This window comes from Podarcis raffonei, chromosome 17 (genome assembly GCF_027172205.1).
Source record: "Podarcis raffonei isolate rPodRaf1 chromosome 17, rPodRaf1.pri, whole genome shotgun sequence".
Lineage (NCBI taxonomy): Eukaryota > Metazoa > Chordata > Lepidosauria > Squamata > Lacertidae > Podarcis > Podarcis raffonei.
The window spans coordinates 2227493-2234836 of record NC_070618.1 but is presented as its reverse complement, the minus strand read 5'-3'; positions in this window follow the sequence as shown (position 1 = coordinate 2234836).

Sequence of the window (7344 nt, the reverse complement as noted above, 5' to 3'; positions counted from 1 at the left end):
CATCAGAAATTGTTGCAGACGGCTGAATAGTTTGCATTTTGTGACGTACGGGTATCACTGAGACTTCAGGAGTCAGAAAAGGGTTGTGCACAGGACACAGTGGGCTTGGAGAACATCCCACCATCAAACACATAGCAGAGGTTAAATACATGAGTTCATGCCGCATTGACAGAATTAATTTTATCCTGTTTATGGGGTCCCCCCCCCCAGTTTTATATTTACAGATCATATTTTCATCCTAAAGGTAAAGGTTGTGCGCCCATCTCACTCTATAGGCCGGGGGCCAGCGCTGTCCGCAGACACTTCCAGGTCACGTGGCCAGCATGACAAGCTGCATCTGGCGAGCCAGCGCAGCACACGGAACGCCGTTTACCTTCCCGCTAGTAAGCGGTCCCTATTTATCTACTTGCACCCAGGGGTGCTTTCGAACTGCTAGGTTGGCAGGCGCTGGGACCGAGCAACGGGAGCGCATCCCGCCGCGGGGATTCGAACTGCCGACCTTTCGATCGGCAAGTCCTAGGCGCTGAGGCTTTAACCCACAGCGCCACCCGCGTCCCATTTTCATCCTTATACAACATAAAAAAGAATTTCCTCCTGTTTTGATGTTTTATAGTGTATGTTGCTGTTTTTAATGTACTTGCTTGTGAGCCACCCTGGATAAATGGTGGTATCAAAAAGTGGCTTCATTTGTGAAATACAGTAATATAAAAAAAGATTGTTTAGGAGATTTGTAGTCTCCATCCTAATATGGCAAGGGTTGTAGCCTGCACCAAGACAGAGAGTGTTGCTAAGAGAGAGAGTCCTGTGTGGTCCTCACAGCTGCCACCAAGTGGAAATCTGTTTTTCCTAGCTGTCTCTTCTAAGCAGTCCTCTGTATAGAACCATAGAATTGTAGAGTTGGAAGGGACCCCAAGGGTCATATAGTCCAACCCACTGCGATGCAGGAATGTCAACATGCTGCCCCGATTTGAAATCATACTGGACCCTGCTTAGCTTTGCAAACATGCTAGCAGTTTTATTGGTGCACCACTAGGAGCGGTTGTGACCTTTTGGGGTTTTGTGGACCCATTTTCAATCCAGATGCAATTGTGGGCATCACACAAGCACTGTAATAACAGAATACTACTTATAAGACTAATTTCAGCAGGAGGGAGGGACTCTGGGCACCAGGATCTGTAACAGTGTCTGTGAATAAATTAACTGTGCTAGTTAACACTTTGCAACTTAGTTCCAAGTAAGTGTTTGTAGGATTACCAGTACTTCCTCACCCGTTCAATTCCCTGCACTGAGTAGTGTACTAAGGCAGCTAAATCTGAGGTGGCAAATTTATATTTTCTTCAGGTTCTGGTAACTAAGAACTAGGTTTCAGTTTCCCAGGCTGACCTTTTCAACCTCCCGGCTTCTAAACAGGAAGCAGTCATTTTATAACCAAGATGAAAAAAATGCAAAGTGGCTGAATAGTTTCGTTCCTTAATGCTTAATGTGGAATACAGTGGTACTTCGGGTTAAGTACTTAATTCGTTGTGGAGGTCTGTTCTTAACCTGAAACTGTTCTTAACCTGAGGTACCACTTTAGCTAATGGGGCCTCCCGCTGCCGCCGCGCCACCAGAGCATGATTTCTGTTCTCGTCCTGAAGCAAAGTTCTTAAACCGAGGTACTATTTCTGGGTTAGCAGAGTCTGTAACCTGAAGCATCTGTAACCTGAGGTACCACTGTACCGTAGCTAGTACTGTACTCTCAAAATCTACTACAGTTGGAGTATTTCTCTTAAGTAGAGATGGTGGCGATTTTTGCAATAATTGAGCTTGCACTCAAACTGAGTCCTCTTTGCTCGCTTGCAGACGGTCATTTGTGAGCCAGTCAGGTTTCATGTAAGTGTTAGCTATATTTATCGGTGCAAATTTCTTTAATTGTAAAATAATAATAATCAAACCAGGTCATTATGACTGCACAACTCATTTCAATGTCAGACCTGGTGTAATACTGAAATGTGTGTTCTCCTGAATTATGTGTAACTGAGGTGAGGACAATAGCCATTAACATTCCTTGTTGCTTTTCTAATCCTGTTTCCTACCATGATGCGGGGAAGGTGGTTAGTAAAGCTGAACTTTGTAGCTCAGGGCTGTTGTTTTTTTGTAAAAGCCATAAACACAGAAATACATGGACACACGGTTTGCCATGCAGTAGAAGATGTCATTGCCACATCCATGCCACTTCTTTTGCTAACAGCTGATAATAAAAACAATACAATCTATATACATTACCAGGCTAACCAGAAATCCATTCCTAACCATGCCTAAAGGTAAAGGGACCCCTGACCGTTAGGTCCAGTCACGGACGACTCCGGGGTTGCAGCGCTCATCTCACTTTACTGGCCAAGGGAGCCGGCGTACAGCTCTTTTATTTATTTATTTATTTTATTTATCTACTTGCACTTTGACGTGCTTTCGAACTGCTAGGTGGGCAGGAGCAGGGACCGAACAACAGGAGCTCACCCCGTCGCGGGGATTCAAACCACCAACCTTCTGATCGGCAAGCCCTAGGCTCTGGTTTAGACCACAGCTACTCAGCAATAAATCCAATTTAAATCGAAAGCACATCAAACTGCAAGTAGATAAATAGGTAAAGCTCTGGCGGGAAGGTAAACAGCGTTTCTGTGCGCTGCTCTGGTTCGCCAGAAGCGGCTTAGTCCTGCTGGCTACAGGACCCGGAAGCTGTCTGTGGACAAACGTCGGCTCCCTCGGCCAGTAAAGTGAGATGAGCACCGCAACCCCAGAGTTGTCTGCAACTGGACTTCATGGTTAGGGGTCCATTTACCTTTACCAGATAAATTGGGTTAAGATTCCATCCATACTCCTGAAGATGTTTTACACCCAAAGCCTGAATGAGTATAGCCGCAAGGCAAAGGAGGTTTAGCATCAGAGTTTACTTTCTCCTAGATGAGCTACCTTCCCAGGTTGACAAGCCCCATCTGCCCCTCACTTCCCTCTACAGCATGTCCAGAAATTGCCTTCTTGACCATTGAACCCACTATTGGTTTCATCCTCTCAATCTGCCAGTCTTCACATGCAGAAGCATGCTGTTGCTTTTGTGGCTAGGACCACAGGGTTGCTCTCTGCAAATCTGCTTCATATGGCTACAGAAAAGACTGTCCTTCAGAAAACCACTTCACTGTCAGAATTCAAAGTAAGCGTCCACATTTCCCTCCTTAAACGAATCTGCCTCTCTGCTTCATGGCTCCAGGGTTTCTAACTAAAAGCACTTCATGTCAGCATCGCTGTACCAGTAAATCCTTATTCTGTTCTCATGGGGGTAACACGATAGCAAAGGATAAGAAACGACATAGGGTGCCGTTCTATAGATCATGCTTCAATGCAAAACTTATGAGTCAACGTTTCCAACAGAACTAAACAAAGAAATGCCTTTCGGTTTTCTGAGTTCTTCTCCCAGCTTACTTTCTGGTTTCCACAGTGACGAGGATGTCCAGGAAATGTTTGTCAGAACAATCTCCAGGAAGAGTTAAGATCAGCCAGCAGGGAAGTTTTATTGTTCCATAGCCTGCTGCAAACAAGTGACAGAGACTTGTCCATATTTGCTTGGTTCATATAAGGGAAAAGAAAAAGAAAAAAACCACCAACCCTCTCCTCTGCTGTACAACATTAAAAAGTGTCTGGCTGTACCTGATGATAGACAGCTGAATACGGTGGGTTAGTTTTCCCAAGAGAGTAGCTGGCCACTTTTGTTGATACAGGCAACCCTCATTTTGAATGGGGGTTACGTTCCAGACCCCCGTGAGCATCAGTGAGGACTGCATAAATTGTTCCTCCCACCTGTGTTCTGCCCCACCCCTATTCCGCCCTTTTAATGACATTTTAGGGACCAATTTGTGGGACCAATTTCAGTGGTCTGCCCCCGTCCCTTAAAGGATCCAAATGGCTTCCAGAGAGTGGTAGGGGATGTCTTATCCCATGCTGATGGCCTCTCAGCTGATTTCCTGGAGGTATACTTGTAGGATTTGCTGTCAGCTGCCAAACTGACTTGCCATCCAATTTAGGTCCTTGTGCACCTTAATGCTATGGTTTTCCCAGTAGTGATGTATGGAAGTGAGAGCTGGACCATAAAGAAGGCTGATCGCTGAAGAATTGATGCTTTTGAATTATGGTGCTGGAGGAGACTCTTGAGAGTCCCCTGGACTGCAAGAAGATCAAACCTATCCATTCTGAAGGAAATCAGCCCCGAGTGCTCACTGGAAGGACAGATCCTGAAGCTGAGGCTCCAAGACTTTGGCCACCTCATGAGAAGAGAAGACTCCCTGGAAAAGACCCTGATGTTGGGAAAGATGGAGGGCACAAGGAGAAGGGGACGACAGAGGACGAGATGGTGGGACAGTGTTCTCGAAGCTACCAACATAAGTTTGACCAAACTGCAGGAGGCAGTGGAAGACAGGAGGGCCTGGCGTGCTCTGGTCCAGGGGGTCACGAAGAGGCGGACACGACTAAATGGCGAAACAACAACAACAGCAGCACCTTAATGCCAGGAGGGGCTGCATTTGCTCTTCTGCTTCAGGCAGCAAAATGCCTGGGTCCAGCCAGGGGCCCTCTTCTTAGGTGAAGGGCATCTTCTCTAAGCCCCCATAACTCCCTCCTTCAAAACCCTTGAGAAGGATTTCTAGGTGTCAGGAGGCAATTCCTAACCATTAGCTCTCATCCTAGGCTTTTAGCATAATCGGGAGCTGTGACTTGAAGAAGTGTTATGCTCATTCTGAAAAAGGAAACACTGCTTCATTTTACATCAGTTTTTCTCCATTGGAAGGACATCTGGGGAAAAGGGGTTTCTTCCCCCAGGTTTTCTGGTCCACCCCCCTGGCCTGGGCCTTTTTGTCTGAAATTGCTAAGCAGCAACAGTTAACAAACCCGGACGTCAGACTAAGCAAGCACATGAGTCCATTATGGTTAGAGGAATTACATTTCAATTGCAGCAATTGTTTCTAAGTTTGCACCTATACACATACGTTACCATATGCAAACTGGTGTTATCTATTCAGTTATGCATAACTGACATTTAGAGAAAATCTCTCTGAGCTGCCTATCTAGGTGCAGAGACGTTTACTTTGAATTTTACACACCATGATGGAGTGGACAAGCTTCATCTACATGTTCTGCAGCCTCTGTTTTTATTCAGGGCAATAAAACATACACACTTTCCAATATATGTTTTCGGAAAACACACATGACAAGCCAGAAGTAAAACTACTTCTGTACCAGTTTGAATTCAGAACTACATTTGTTCCTAACGTCCTAAATACTAATGTAATTATATTCAGGGTGTGCAAGGCTGAAACCAACAGGTGTTTGAAACCAGAATGAGGGGGGAGGGGTGTTTGCTTCTGAGCCTTTCAGAACAAACTGTTCTGAAAGCTGTAAGGTTATTCTTGCCTCAGCTATCAAACAGAAACATGGACAACCTACCAAAAAATAATAATGCAACAACCTAATCTTACCAAAATCTAGTTATCAGTGGACCTGAGAATCCCTATGTGGGCTATACCATTTAAAATACAGGTTGGAGATTGTCCAGCACTGCCAAGAACACAATTGCCCAGCAGACACAACATCCCTTCCCCATACAAAACTGGATTTCAGAGAGAGTGGTTCTAGCCTAGTTGTCATCCTAGTTTTCTAGCAGCAAGGAGATTTGGGGGGTGGTTTTTTTTTGGTATGGAGAAACATTGTATGTGGGGAAGAAATAAGATCCCCATCATACTGAGAACTAAGACCAAAGTACTGTTTTTTACAATCAGAAAATGTGATGTTTCTCTTGAAGGGAAAATTAACACAAATCACACAGAAGTCAGATATTCCTGCGTTATAATCTATAATACATATTTGGGTTTGCCTACACTGGATACAAGAGTTGTATCCTTACTGAATACACAGCTGCACTACTGGCTCCCACTGAGTGTATCCTTTGATTTGCAGTCCATTTGGGCTGCCAGATTTTATGCATAGGTACAGCATATAGATTTGTGTAGGGTTTACTCCTTAGCTTTTTCTTCTCCCAAATATATCCCACAAGGCAGTGGAGGTTTAGGATCAGAGCTTTCCTTCTGGGCTACCTTCCCCGGTTGATGAGCCCCATCTGCACCTCACTTCCACCATGTGCAAAAACTGACTTCTTGACCATTGGTTCCACTCTTGGTCACGTCTGTCCCATCCACCAGAGCCTGTCTTCGCATGCAGGGGAGGTCCCTAACCCACTGAGGGTTTGAGACCCATAAGCTACCCTCACCTGGTTTAGCCAGCCAGTCAAACCTGTTTCCTGGGCGTGGTCCCTGAGGAATGCTAACAGCTTCAAGAAGCCACAGGTGAGAGTTGAGTGCAGGATGGGGACCAAAGGTGGACAACCAAGCCCAGAAGGAGCATGATGTGTCCCTCACCAGAGGTACTACCCCACCAGCACCACATACACCCCAGGGTGTGATATGAATACAATAAATGAAGTAAATGAATAATGAATTAGCAGGGACCAATATTAACTTAGGGCACTATTGATTGTTTTTATTCAGGCTCCTCTGGAATTAATGTCTCTTAGGCCTGGATGGGAGAGACAGTTTTTTGTGAAATCTAGGGCACTGTGGACACCTTGCCAACAAAGGTCCGTATAGTTAAAGCTCTGGTTTTCCCAGTAGTGATGTATGGAAGTGAGAGCTGGACCATAAAGAAGGCTGATTGCCGAAGAATTGATGCTTTTGAATTATGGTACTGGAGGAGACTCTTGAGAGTCCCATGGACTGCAAGAAGATCAAACCTATCCATTCTTAAAGAAATCAGCCCTGAGTGCTCACTGGAAGGACAGATCCTGAAGCTGAGGCTCCAATACTTTGGCCACCTCATGAGAAGAGAAGACTCCCTGGAAAAGACCCTGATGCTGGGAAAGATGGAGGGCACAAGGAGAAGGGGACGACAGAGGACGAGATGGTGGGACAGTGTTCTCGAAGCTACCAGCATGAGTTTGATCAAACTGCGGGAGGGAGTGGAAGACAGGAGTGCCTGGCGTGTTATGGTCCAGGGGGTCACGAAGAGTCGGACACGACTAAATGACTAAACAACAACAACAGGGCACTGTGGTGGTCGTGTTAGTATCATCTTAATCAGGGCTGGATTTAGGTTTGATGAGGCCTAAGCTACTGAAGGTAATGGGGCCCTTTCTATGTCCAGCTGTCCTTTGTCAACAACAAATTGTCGCTGTTTTTTGTGTTGAATATATGCTATATGGCAATTTATGGACCTCATAGGTATCTAAAGCCATTTGCACACGTTGCTATGCAACCAGTCCATGCAGAA